Source organism: Rhinoderma darwinii, chromosome 3 (genome assembly GCF_050947455.1).
Source record: "Rhinoderma darwinii isolate aRhiDar2 chromosome 3, aRhiDar2.hap1, whole genome shotgun sequence".
NCBI lineage: Eukaryota > Metazoa > Chordata > Amphibia > Anura > Rhinodermatidae > Rhinoderma > Rhinoderma darwinii.
The window spans coordinates 259,623,652-259,637,646 of NC_134689.1; the positions used below are offsets into that span (position 1 = coordinate 259,623,652).

Consider the following 13,995-nt stretch of genomic DNA (forward strand, 5'->3'; position numbering starts at 1 on the left):
TTGCAACGTCCTGGAGGGACCAAAACAGTGGAAACACACCAAAAGTGACCCCATTTTGGAAACTACACCCCTCAAGGAATTTTCCTAGGGGTATAGTTAGCATTTTGACCTCACAGGTTTTTTGCAGAATTTAGTGAAATTCGGCCGTGAATATGAAAATCTACTTTTTTTCTGAGAAAATGTAGAAATGTTTAATTTTTACTAGGAATAAAGGAGAAAATTTGTAAAGCAACTTCTCCCGATTACGGTGAATAACTCATATGTGGTAATAAACTGCTGTTTGGACCCACGGCAGGGCTCAAATTTGGATTTGGATTTTGAAGTCCAGATTTTGCTGGATTGGTTTTCGGTGACATGTCGCGTTTGCAACTTCCTGGAGGGACCAAAACAGTGGAAACCCCCCAAAAGTTACCTCATTTTGGAAACTACACCCCTCAAAGAATTTTCCTAGGGGTATAGTTAGCATTTTGACCCCACAGGTTTTTTGCGGAATTTGTTGGAGTATGTCTGTGAAGATGAAAATCAACTTTTTTTCTGAAAAAACATAGACATTTTTAATTTTTACAAAAGATAAAGGAGAAAAAGCACCCCAACATTTGTAAAGACATTTCTCCAGATTACGGCAATACCCCATGTGTGGTATTAAATTGCTGTTTGGACCCACGACAGGGTTCAGAAGAGAAGTAGCGCTATTTGGAGCTCAGATTTGTCTGGAATGGTTTTCAGGGTGCCATGTCGCGCTTGCAGAGTACAGTGGAAACCCCCAGGAAGTGACCCCATTTTGTAAACTACACTCCTTAAAGAATTTATTTAGGGGTATAGTGAGCATTTTGACTCGAAAGGTGCTTCTTAGAAGTTATAAACACTGGGCCGTGAAAATGCAGATTTTAATTTTCTCCAATAAAGCGTTGCTTTATCCTCAAATTTTTCTTTTATACAAGGGTAATAAAAAAAAAAAAAAGCACCCCAAAATTTGTTGTACAATTGCTCCGGATAAGGCCAATACACCATATGTGGCCATTAACTGCTTCCTGGGCACACTGTAGGGCTCATAAGGGAAGGCCTACCATTTTGTTTTTGGATCTTGTGCTGAATAATACTCCATATATGATTTTTACACAGTTCCAGTAGGTTTCTAGGGCCTACTTTTTATGTGGATGATTTTTAAGCAACACCTTATGTTTGCAGAGGCTCCAGAACATAAAGTAAGTTCAAGAAATGCCTCATTTAATAAAATTTCACCCTTCAAGGCACAGTATTCATCTAGAGGTATAATGGAAATTTGTATTTTTTTTTGGGGGGGGGGGGAGCGGGTGTGGTATTATTGAGATATCAAATTCATTTGGAAAATAAATGCCCAGGGGGTATTTAAGAAATGAATGGAATGGATGTGATGTCATTGGAGTAGTAAAAATAAGATTTAACGAATATCAACAGAGGTGTGATACAAACGGAAGCATTCTCCGATGCAGAGGCCTAGTTTAGAGGAACAGGTCATACAGTAGTGAGTGGTGTCTTTCCTAATCCCTCTGCTTGAGCAAACTCGACAACTTTTATGGGGTTTTTTGTTTTTTTCTGTGGGGGGAAGTACTCCCGGGAAATGCTGGCCATGTATTACTCTGGAGATCCCAGAAGTGCTGCTGCCTTCACTGCTGCCCTCTGCTTCCTGGTCTCCAAAAATCTTTTTTTTAATAATTTTTTCTTGGAATCCCAGAAAAGTCTCCGTATTGTCTACTGTTCTGTAGAGAACAAAGGCGTTATAGAGTGCCACTTGGGTGAGGTATACCGCCAATTTTTTATATCACACCTCAGATTTTCTTAGAGCACTGTAGGGCTGCAGTACCTGGTCCGAAAGATCCACCCCTCCCATGAATTGATTATAGTCCTGGATGCACACAGGCTTTGTGGTCTGCTCTGTGGCTCCTCTGACTGGAACTGGGGTGGATCGATCAGCATGCAGTGTGGTCAAAACAAAGACATCACGCTTGTCTTTATATTTGACAAGCATCAAATTTTTGGAGCAAACAGCCGTGCTTTCCCCATGGCGCAGTGTCTGCTCTATAAAGGACTTGGGGAGACCCTTTTAATTTAGCTGAATTGTGCCACATGCTAGTGTTCCCCTGGCAGAAAGGCACTTCAGGAGGGGGACGTTGTTGTAAAAATTGTCCACATACAAGTGGTATCCTTGGTCTAGTATGGGGTGGATCAAATCCCATACTATCCTCCCACTTATTCCCAGGACAGGGGGACAGTTTGGTGGCTCGATCTTTGAATCCTTCCCTTCATATACACGAAAGCGCAGTGCATACCCAGACACACTTTCACAGGCCTTATACAGCTTCACGCCATACCTAGCCCTTTTATTGGGCAGGTACTGGCGGAAGTGTAATCTGCCTTTAAAGTGGTCTAGGGATTTGTCCACTGCTAGGTATTTTTGGGGCATATAGATCTGACTGAATTTTAAGTTGTAATGGTAAACTACTGGCCTAACTTTATAGAGTCTATCATAATTGGGGTCGTTTGGGGGTGGGCACTCATCATTATTGTTGTAGTGAATGAATTTTAATAAAATTTCAAAACGGGTCCTGGGCATGGCAAGAAAATAAAGAGGGGAATGATAAAGGATGTCTCTGTTCCAATAGGAACGTATCGTGGGTTTTTTGGTAATGCCCATACTCAATAGAAGTCCTCAGAACTTGCAGATTTCAGTGTGGTTTGTGGGGCTCGATTTTTGGGGCCTGGCATATAAACTGTTTGGATTGTGGGAAATAAATTGCTCCGCATATATGTTTGTTTGTGCCACAATCAAATTTACAAGGTCATCAGTGAAGAACAGTTGGCAATAGTTCATTTCACTGAAACCTGCGGTATCTACATTGATGCCTGGAGTCGCAGTGAATTCAGGCACCTGGGGCACAAAATTATCTGTGGGGATCCATCTGGAATCAGCTGTACTGGGCTGTGATTGTGCACTACTGACGCCTACCCTTGGACGCCTACGTGGCGGTTCATCAGTAGATGAGTCACTAGATGAAGAGGACACTAAAAATGTCACCTCATCCCCACTACCAGAATCAGAGTCTGGTATACTCTGATGGCAGTATACAGACTCTTAGTGATTTTTTTTTCTTCTGTAAACTTAGTAACAAGTGTCACAGGCGTTGAAAGTAACGTAAAACTTTTTTTGTGTTTTTTTTTTTTAGGTTTTTTATTTGTGTTTTTTCATTTTTTATTTTATAGAATAACTAATTCCCTAAAACCAAGGTATTTTTTTTAATCTATCTACAAAAACTCCCAGGTAACAGGTGTCAAACACAGGTGGATGGAGTTTGGTATGTCCCAATTAGGCGCAGAATACAGGACGGTAGCGATGAGACAATGAAGGGGTGAATTTATTTTACACCTCACTTTTCACACACGTCACTGGGCAGTGATTTGCAGGTATCACAGGTTAATTACAGGTGGGCAGTGATTTGCAGGGATCACAGGTGATACTGGTGGCAGAGTGCTGATGAGGCTGATTGGTGCCAATCAGGCACAGGAGGGTGGCGAGTCAATGACGGGATTAATTTTTTTATTTTAAACGCTGGGCAGTAACAGACATCTTGGTGCACAGGAGCCTGAATGCGGCACAGGGGGGCTGGAAGCGGCGCATGAGGCTGGATGCGGCGCACGAGGCTGGATGCGGCACACAAGGCTATATAGGGCACCAAGGGTACTGTGGAACAGATGACTGGTGATGGACACCTATATAGGGCACAGGACACCTATATAGGTCACAGGACACCTGTATAGAGCACAGGACACCTGTATAGAGCACAGGACAGGTATAGGGCACAGCAGATTGGTTGCTGGGTGATCCAGGGGTTAATTTCTATGGTTAATTATTAATTTATACTCTTTCTAGCAATAGCTCCTTCTCTGATAGCTTCCCTGACAGAAGTTAAGCGGTCAGAGACGGAGACTACACTAAACTCCCCTCTCCAACTGTCATAATAAATTGTGATTGGTCCATCAGCACTGATGGACCAGTCACAGCGATCGCCAGCTGAGGACAGCTGTGATTGGTCCTCGGCCGGCATCCTCTATTACTAGGCTGTCTTGGACAGCCGTATTTCCAAAAATTTAATGCATTCTAGCTGTCAAAGTTAAACTAAGCTGTGATTGGTCCATCTGCACTGATGGACCAATCACAGCGATCGCCGGCCGAGGACAGCTGTGATTGGTCGTCGGCCGGCATCCAGAGTTGCTAGGCTGTCTCTGACAGTCGTCTTTTTTAAACTTCCGCCGCACCAGTATGTGCGGCGGAAGTTTAAATCGTTCGAAACGTCACACTAAGCTGTGACTGGTCCATCTGCACTGATGGACCAATCACAGCGATCGCCGGCCGAGGACAGCTGTGATTGGTCGTCGGCCGGCATCCAGAGTTGCTAGGCTGTCTCTGACAGCCGTCTTTTTTAAACTTCCGAAGCACCAGGATGTGCGGCGGAAGTTTAAATCGTTCGAAACGTCACACTAAGCTGTGATTGGTCCATCTGCACTGATGGACCAATCACAGCCATCGCCGGCCAAGGACAGCGTAGGCTCAAAAGGATCATATTCCCCCATTGTCCACACACCAGGACCATACCTTATTGGACTTTTAACGAAAAACTATTAAACTTGGAAAACCGTTCCATTTTATCTCCACCTAAGCGCTGGATTCAACTTTCTTGCTACCTCTGTTTCTGTATCGTGTGCCGACACGAAGGATCCGGGCGCTGACAGCGACACTTACTATTGTGTCAGGTGAGCTGGAGGATTCCTCCCCTTGTTTCCTTATTACAGGTAAACAAGGGTTACTGACTTAGGGCTGCAAGGCTTAACAGGGACTGCAAGGGCTAACAGGGACTGCAAGGGCTAACATGGAATGCAAGGGCTAACAAGGACTGCAAGGGCTAACAGGGACAGCAAGGACTAACAGGGACTGCAAGGGCTAACAGGGGTATGTGTATGTGAATGAGGGGGTAGCAAGAAAGGATGACTTAGGGAACCAGGGGTATGGGAATGTGCAGGTATCTTAGGGAGCCAGGGGTATGGGAATGTGCAGGTAGGGGTACAGGTAATGTGGGGGTAGCAGGAAAGGGTTACTGGGGTGGTATTTGCTCGTTGTATAGGGGGAGCAGATAATTAGCGCTCATTGTCCAGCCGACATCTTTGAACGAGCAGCAGCATGCCTCCTAAAAACGACAAGAAGAAAAAGGATGCGGGCAAGTCCGCCAAGAAGGACAAGGATCCCGTCAACAAGTCTGGGGGCAAAGCCAAGAAGAAGAAGTGGTCCAAGGGGAAAGTCAGGGACAAGCTGAACAATCTCGTGCTGTTCGACAACGCCACATATGAAAAGCTGTGTAAAGAAGTTCCCAACTACAAGCTCATCACCCCAGCAGTAGTGTCTGAAAGGCTGAAGATCAGGGGTTCACTGGCCAATACGATTTTTCATGATTACTGTAATGAGAGATGGCTATGTACCGGAGGTGACAGGACATTATTTTGTCACCTATGCCCACTGGGAACCGGATACACAGATGGTGATGTCCGATACTAACCCCTGGAGATGGGATATAGTATGTAATGGGGTGGACGCCCCAATGATTGATGTATGGATGGATGGGGTCCCTATAACTGAGGAATACCGGAATAGATACATATCTTCCAATTGGAAGGACCCCAGAGGCAGGGATATTAACTTCAACATCAATATAGATGGCTCCTTTAAATGGCCGTTTTGTGAGGCAGTCGACGAAGGGTGCTGGACATTTACACAGTGGGTCTATCTGTCCAAAATTAAACCCATCCGGAACCTAGTATTACAGGCTGGAGACAGTGATCAATGGTATCCCTTTAAAGGAAGAGGTCAGGTATGTGTGACGGTGGTACAAATTCCTTACGAGTCAGAAGGTCTCCAGCCAGTGAAACCTCATTCTGACTCTTGTAACGTCCCTACACATAGATTAGCAGATCCCATTACTCCTCAGTTGTCATCTCCCTGGAGAATTATCACCAATACCAAATTTGTGCTACACACATGGAGAGTTTCGGTAGATGATTTCAGGGTAGATCACTGGGATCATAGATGTGAGAAGTACGGGAGGAACCAAATTGACATGATAAGAGGATGGGTAGAGGCGGGACAAGAAGTAAGAAAGGAAAATAAACTCTGGAGTAACAGGAAACGAAGGGATCTGGTAGCCATGGGCCTAGGAGGAGGTGCGTTGGGCGTAGGAGCTATGAACACTATGGTTATGGAAGTCCTGATGAGTAAACTTGGGAATCTGGGGAGACATGCCAGTGAAGGTTTTAAGAAACAGCTTGATGTAAACTATGTCCTTGAGGGTTTGCAGCATGCGCACATAGATGCCACTACCTCTCTATCTTCTGCTCTACGAGAGAAGTTTAGAAGGTTAGTTGTTGGTCTCCTGGAGGAGCAAGATAGAACACAACTCGCCCTGACATGTACACAGATTCAGGGGGAACTCTCAGGCAACTTGAAACATATTGTGTCTTCACTTTTTAGCGGCCACTACCCATTTAACCTCCAACAAAGGGTAAGTCCTCTGATATCTTCATTTGCAATGAATCATACCAACTGGTGGGTAGTTCAGTGGCATTGGTGTCGGAATCTAACGTGTACCACCTCATTCTTGGCACCCGTATCGGGCACTGTAAGACTGGGATATAGTGCCACAAACCTGGGTTTTGTCATGCAGAACATGGTGCTTAATCCACAGCTCCTCTCAGATATCCTAACCTATGAGGGCAGCCATCCATATCTGTTTGACACAGATGGATGTTGGAAGAAGGAGGATGCTATCCTCTGCCGAGGTAATTACGACCGGGTGCTTAGACACCAGTGTTGGGATACCAAGGGGTCCTGTGAAATGAAGGCCAACCCAATACCCTCTTCAAACTTAAAATACATGGGTCAAGGATATTGGTGCTGGTATCATATACAGAATGTTTCATATACTATCCACGCAACTAACTGCACCGAAAGAGGCATACTCCTCCCAGGAGCATACTGTACCCTTAATCCCGTATTAGGCGTTGATGTGGCGGATCAGAAGGGAAGAACTCTTGTGACCCCTGAAAAAAGACTCGACATCCGTCCAGACACCCCTGTGAGACTCCAGACGATTCCTCTTGGGTTTGGCATCGAACTAAGAAATCTCCTGCTAGACTTCAATGAGGAAGAGGATGTCGTGGAGAAACTGAAAGATTCCCAACACCAAGCCACTATTCAGTTGGAACATGACACTAAAAAGATCACAGGAATCGTGAAGAACCTTGAGGCGGTCTCGGAAGTGTCTTGGTGGGAGAACTTGTTTTGATATAGTCCCAAGGCCACTTCCTTCTTTAAGTTGCACATCCACCCAGTGATAATACTTCTCATACTTAATAATAATAATCTTTATTTATATAGCGCCAACATATTACGCAGCACTTTACAATTTAGAGGGAACATGAAACAAACAATATCAGACATTACATAGTGACAAAGTTAATTTACAATTCAAACCTGGGGAGTGAGGACCCTGCTCGCAAGAGCTTACAATCTATGAGGAAATAAGGGAGACACAAAGTGTAACAGTGTTTGTTCTGTACAATGGTCCGGCCATTTTTATGGGAGGTTCGGATTATGGAGGATTTTAATCTAAGATCGTTGGCAGAACGTAGAGCCCGAGTAGGGTGGTAGACAGAAATGAGGGAGGAGATGTAAGGAGGTGCAGCACTGTGGAGAGCTTTGTGGGTGAGAGTAATAAATTTGAATTTTATTCGGAAGGGGATGGGCAACCAGTGCAGTGACTGGCACAGATTAGAGGCGTTGGTGTAGCGGTTGGTCATAAAGATGAGCCTGGCTGCTGCATTGAGGATAGATTGGAGAGGGGAGAGTTTGGTGAGGGGAAGACCGACTAGTAATGAGTTACAGTAGTCAAGACGAGAGTGAATCAGAGCAACAATTAGAGTTTTGGCGGTTTCCTCCGTAAGAAAAGAGCGGATTCTGGAGGCTCTTCTCTCCTGCTGTGCATTGACTCCTTATTGACTCTTGTTTGACCTGGTTTATGTGACTACTGCAACTCTACCAACTACACGGTTCTGCTACATTTCCGTTACTGACCCCTTGTATTCCTGACTAGGCTACCTCTCACTCCTGGTACCGCATCTTTCTCTGTTTGACACCCGTTGCCAACTTTCGTACGTTTATTTAGACTTTTATTTGCCATTGTCTATTGCAACCATATCTCCAATCCCTCTTATTTTTGGGCGGTTTTCAAATCAGCTAATGTTATCCAGAGAATGAACCACTGGACTAGCTAGAGTACCTTGAACCTAACCCAAGTCATGGGAATGTGGAATGCTATAGGCATAATTGTGTTGTTTGATTGTTTTGTATCTCTGGGTATCAGATCATTACATACAGATGGCAAGTTGAAAAAAAAACTACTGTGCATCCACAAAAATAAAAGTCCTTACACTTTTAAAATTAAAATTCACCTACCGCAAAAAAAAGGAAATACATTTCTTGGACATGAGAATTGGCACAAATGGCAATAAACTGGTAACATCCATCTATAAGAAACCCACAGACAGAAACACCTATCTCAGAAAAGATAGCTTCCACCACAAACATTAAAGATCAATCATGTATAGCCAGGCCATGAGATACTATGATGCTCAGACCCTGTGGACCGTGATGAACATCTACATGAACATCAAGCGAGGCTATAGTCTCAAAATAACAGACAGCCAAATCAGTAGAGTCGTTTCCATTTGCAGGAACATCTACCTCAAATACAATGAACTGCAGACAATAATCCTTGAGGTTACTTATAACTCACATCTTGGGAATCTTTGTACAATTATGAAAGAACTCTAGGCAATACTGGAAAAGGATGAAAGACTAATAAACATATATTAATATTTGCATACAGACAACTTCCAAACTTGAACCAGCTTAGAATTAGAAGCTCAGAAGTTCTCTAAATGAGCCCCCAGGTAATGACAGTTTATCTTGCCTGAGGAAAAGGTGTGGAAACTATGCCTACATTTACACCACAGATTAGGTACCTATACCACAATGCCATGAGGAACCCAAAAGCAAAAAGTTTATTCTCCTGCAACACATCCAATGATGTGAAGGGGGAAAAAAAATAGATTTCAGCCACCTGTTATGCTATATATTACATTCTCAGGTTACAGAGGCTATTAGCCAAATTCCAAGGTAGGGGGAGATTACTCAAGTAACTGGCAGTAAATTGTTTCTGACAAGACAAAGACATTTTGGCTAGTTGTAGAAGACCATTACAGAACCCAGAGCTGTGCATACATGTATGTATGTATCCAATGCGATAGAGTGATAATGATAGACACGCAATTGGGGTGAGGATTTGATGTACAATTCAAAGTGTATATGTATAAAAGTGGAGACCCCCCCTATATGAGCGTTTCCATTAAAATGTGCTGAATGTGTTAATTTTTCCCCATGAATAAATCATATCTTCCTGAAGACTCAGTCTCTCATTAGTGGTAGCCCACAACATTTCTTGGTGACCTTGACGTGGTCTCAAGAGCTTGAACCCAACTTGTTGGTAGCATGACTATTGGGAAAATCTCATCAGTGCAGGCCAGTGCAAACTTACAGGTAAGCGGACACCTTGCTTTGCTAAAGTCTGTCCACACTTTATTTCCATTAGCTACAACAGTTCAGTAAGTGGGAGCAGGGGGTTGTTAGGGTAATTTTTAATACCACTCTCAGGAAGTTCTTAAACCCAGAGAGGCTTAATTGGTTTCAGACAAAATTTGGTTTCCGACCTAATTAGGAAGGGTCCCCAGTTCAGGTTTGCATTGCTCCTCGCTGGGTATTATCCCAGTTCAAAAGGTCCAGAGGTTTTCTATTTGGTTTCATACCAAATTGGGATAAAAGGTAACTGGGATGTGGTAAAGAGTCCCGCGAGCAGAGTGTTGTACAAGTTTGAACTCAAAGTAACCGATCCTTGGTTAGACTGTTTGTAGAAGCTTGTGTACAGAGGTAAGCGGACAGTGGTTTATGTCCCGCGAGCAGGTAATTTGTGAAAGCTTGTTCATTGAGTAAAAGGTTTAGTTGTAAGCGTCCCACCGACAGCATCTTTGCAAAAGCCTGTTTAAATAATTGTAAATGAAGGGATCTCTGCTGGTATTGTCCTTTGGGTATTGTATTGTTTGTTCGCCAATTTCCTTTAAATTACATTAAACTATTGCACTAAATTTTATTGTGTATGCTGAGTGGTTCAAACTCCACGTTTTGTTAAGCAGACACACCTAAGGTTTAGGTGCTATTAGGCTTCACTGTGAGCACTGTGGAAGAGTAGAATATGCGACCACGTTCTTATCCCAGCTTGGGTTAAGACTCGCTGCGTACTGAGTGGTGCCTAGCTAGAGAATACCCCTAATGCCTCTTTCACACGTCAGTATTTTGTACCAGTATTTGGAAGCCAAAACAAGTAGTAGAACATAAAATGGAAAAGCTAAAAGGGAAAGATTTGTACCTCTTCCGTGTTTTGTACTCACTCCTGGTTTTGGATCAAATATGATGCTAAATACTGACCAAGATACTGCCATGTAAAAGAGGCCTTAAGGTAAGTTGATACCGGTCAGATATGCTGTGGAAAAATCTGCAACATATCCAACCCAGAAACCGCAGGGAAATCCGCCTGAATATACGCATCAAATCATGCTTAGTTTGGCGCGTATATAATTGGGGGAATTTTCTAATGTGGAACAGTATTTTATAATGTGGAAAATACAAAAGACTTTACACTCTCCTGCCGCTCCCATAACAACGCGTCCCTGCTCCCCTGGCTGGTTTGGGTACAGGTGGTCTCCTGTGATTGGCTGCAGTGGTCACCTGTGATGAAACTTCATCTCAGGAGGTCGTCTGTACACAGAATAGCTGAGGTAGCAGGGACGTGTCAGGAGAGGTGGATATTTTTTTCTTTTTTTATAACTTTGCAAATAGAGTTTTATTTTTTTTTGGAACTTGCAGAATTTCCTATGAATATGCAAAGACATTGCACCAAATTTCATAGCAATTAAAAGTTGTTACAGAATTAGATTTGCCCATTGAACTTAACGGGAAATTCTGCAACAAATGTGTTGCGATTCCGCATTATAAATTGACATGCTGCAGAATTATAATCCGCACCGCAGGTCAATTTATGCATGTATTCTGTGCGGAATTTTTCTGCAGCGTGTAAATGAGATTTGTTAAAATCACTTCCACTTTGCTGCTATTATAATATGCAGCAGATTTTCAGCCTGCAAATCCGGATTTAAATTCTGCAGCGTATTCGCTACATGTGAACTTACCCTAAGGGTATGTTCCCACGGCTTCTTTTCGGCCGCTTTTCGGGCCGTAAACGGGAGAAAAACGGCCGAAAAAAAAGGAGGCAGAGCGCCTCCAAACATCTGCCCATTGATTTCAATGGGAAAAATGGCGTTCTATTCCGAAGGGCCGTTTCTTTTACGCAGCTGTTTTGAAAAACGGCTGTGTAAAAAAATGGCCATGAAAAAGAAGTGCATGTCCCTTCTTCAACCATTTTTGGAGCCGTTTTTCATAGACTCTATAGAAAAACAGCTCCAAAAACGACTGCAAAAAAACGCAGCGAAAAACGCCATTTGCTTAGAAAACGTTTGAAATCAGGAGCTGTTTTCCCTTGAAAACAGCTCCGTATTTTCAGACGTTTTTGATTAAGCGTGTGAACATACCCTTATAGCTTGCATTCAGGCCAGTGCATAGCTATTTTAAATATGGCGCCTTCCTCTCTGATTGGCCAGACAGTTGTACAGTTTCCGCATGCGCTGCCCGGTATCACTACCGCAAGACTCATTGCAGTGACTGCTGGCAGGGAGAGACGGCGCTGGATCGGGCTAGTTGAGTACGAAACACCATATTATAAATATATTGTCAATGTACTGTAGCGCAAAACAACAACCCATAATGGTCCCCATTTGCGGTGATTGTGTGTTAGGGTAATGTAAACCATCTTCGCCACCCCAAGTTGTGGGAAGACTATGTTGTTCCATGTAAGTTTTATATGCCATTATTCATCCCACATGGGGAATGTAAGTACACGGTATACAGTGATTCGACATCCATTGTGGCCAGAAAGGTAATGTTAAATATAATACTTGACTACTCAACTTGTGATATAAGAAATACGCAAGGGTGTGCAGTAGGAAAAATATGTAGAGTCAAAAAATATTTAATGCAAAAAAAAAAAGACCACAGAAAAAAGTAAATAAAAGACATGAAAGAAAGTCCAAGAAAGTCTCAAAATGACTCTCCGTGGGGAAGGATGCCAATGTATGAGTGTCCACCTATGAGAGTAGACCATAGGAACCCATTGAAACCCAAATTTAACATCCATGTACTAATATGGTCTGAGAGATATACATTTTGGGTACAGCTTTTAGCTGATCTGGCAAAATTACATGACACAATTCCATGGTCTTATAAGCATATGTTCTTTCTTAAAAATTGTTAGTATTTATTTTAGTATTTTTGTTAGTATTTTTATTATTTTACAGGTACCATCAGGGTGTCTAATATGTTGAGAAAAATGGTCACAGACAATGGGGCAGATTTACTACTCTGTCTGGGTTTAAAAAGTGTGAAAAAATGCACCAAATTTTGGTTGGAAATTGGTGAAGTTTGGACAGTTTTGATGTTTGCACCTCCCTAGACACTTTAAAGAGTGTTCCAAAAGGGGGAGTGGTTTAGCAGTAAAGGGAAGTGGTTTACTGGAAAGAGTGTGGCTTAAATGTGTCAATGTGTGCCCAAAATTAGCTAACAAAAATGGCACAAAATACTGCCGCAAAATAAGCCAAATCAAAAGTGGTATAAGGAAGAGAAAATGTCTAACTGTTTATGCAAGATGCGCCAAAATGATCATGCAGCATACATTACTGTGACAAATTTGGAACATTTAGTACCTGCCTACACTGTCTAATTATTAGACATGATTATTAAATGTGGGCCAGTGTTTTGTAGTAGATATGGAATTGAAAGGCTCACGCACCATATTTATAAAACGTCTGGCTAGTATTTCTTTCCTTGTGGCTACAGATATCTCCCAACCATCCCGGATTCAGCGGGACAGTCCCGGATTCCGGGCGGTGTCCTGCTGTCCCGGGCGGACGGTGGTATGTCCCATTTTCAACTATATCTACGTCCTCAGGATGCAAATATATTTGAATCCAATGGTGAAGCAGGGATCTCCCTGCTTCACCATTTACTATATACTATATTTACTATATTTACTATATTTACTATATAGCAGCTTGGCAGACAGGCGCTATGTAGTGACGTCATCGCGCCTGTCTGCGCCGACCGACTCTTAGCACAAAGCGGAACAGCAGAGCGATCTATCTCCTCCACTCGTCGTGGGAACAAGGCTATGTAAGTATTTATCTTTTATTTTTATTTTTTTTGGCACTATGGGGCAATATACTGTATGATGACAACTGCAGGGGCATTATACTGTATGGGGCAGCTATGAGGCTATATATAGTATCGGGGCAGCTATGTGGCCTTATACTGTATGTTACATTTGTGGGGGCATTATACTGTATGGGGCAGCTATGGGGGCATTATACTGTATGGGGCAGCTGTGGGGGCATTATACTGTATGGGGGCTGCTATGGGGCAATATACTGTATGGGGCAGCTATGGGGGCATTATATTGTATGGGACATCTGTGTGGGCATTATAGTGCGTGGGGGTAGCTATGGGGGCATTATACTGTGTGCGGGCAGCTATTTGGCAATATACTGTTTGGGATGGGGTTAGAGTCGTGGCTTAACTGTGAAAAGATTTGGCGCGACGCATGTTGTCCCTTTTTACAATACTTCAAAGTTGGGAAATATAGCTACAGTGTGGAGGTGTGGTATGATAGCGAAGTAAAATAAATACTGTTTACT

The 13,995-nt window shown here is 43.0% G+C and overlaps 1 pseudogene; it reads left to right on the plus strand.

The window, feature by feature from the left end:
- The first annotated feature begins 5,188 nt into the window (after positions 1–5,188).
- On the plus strand, positions 5,189–5,584 carry LOC142750429 (small ribosomal subunit protein eS25 pseudogene; annotated as a pseudogene).
- Positions 5,585–13,995: the final 8,411 nt, after the last annotated feature.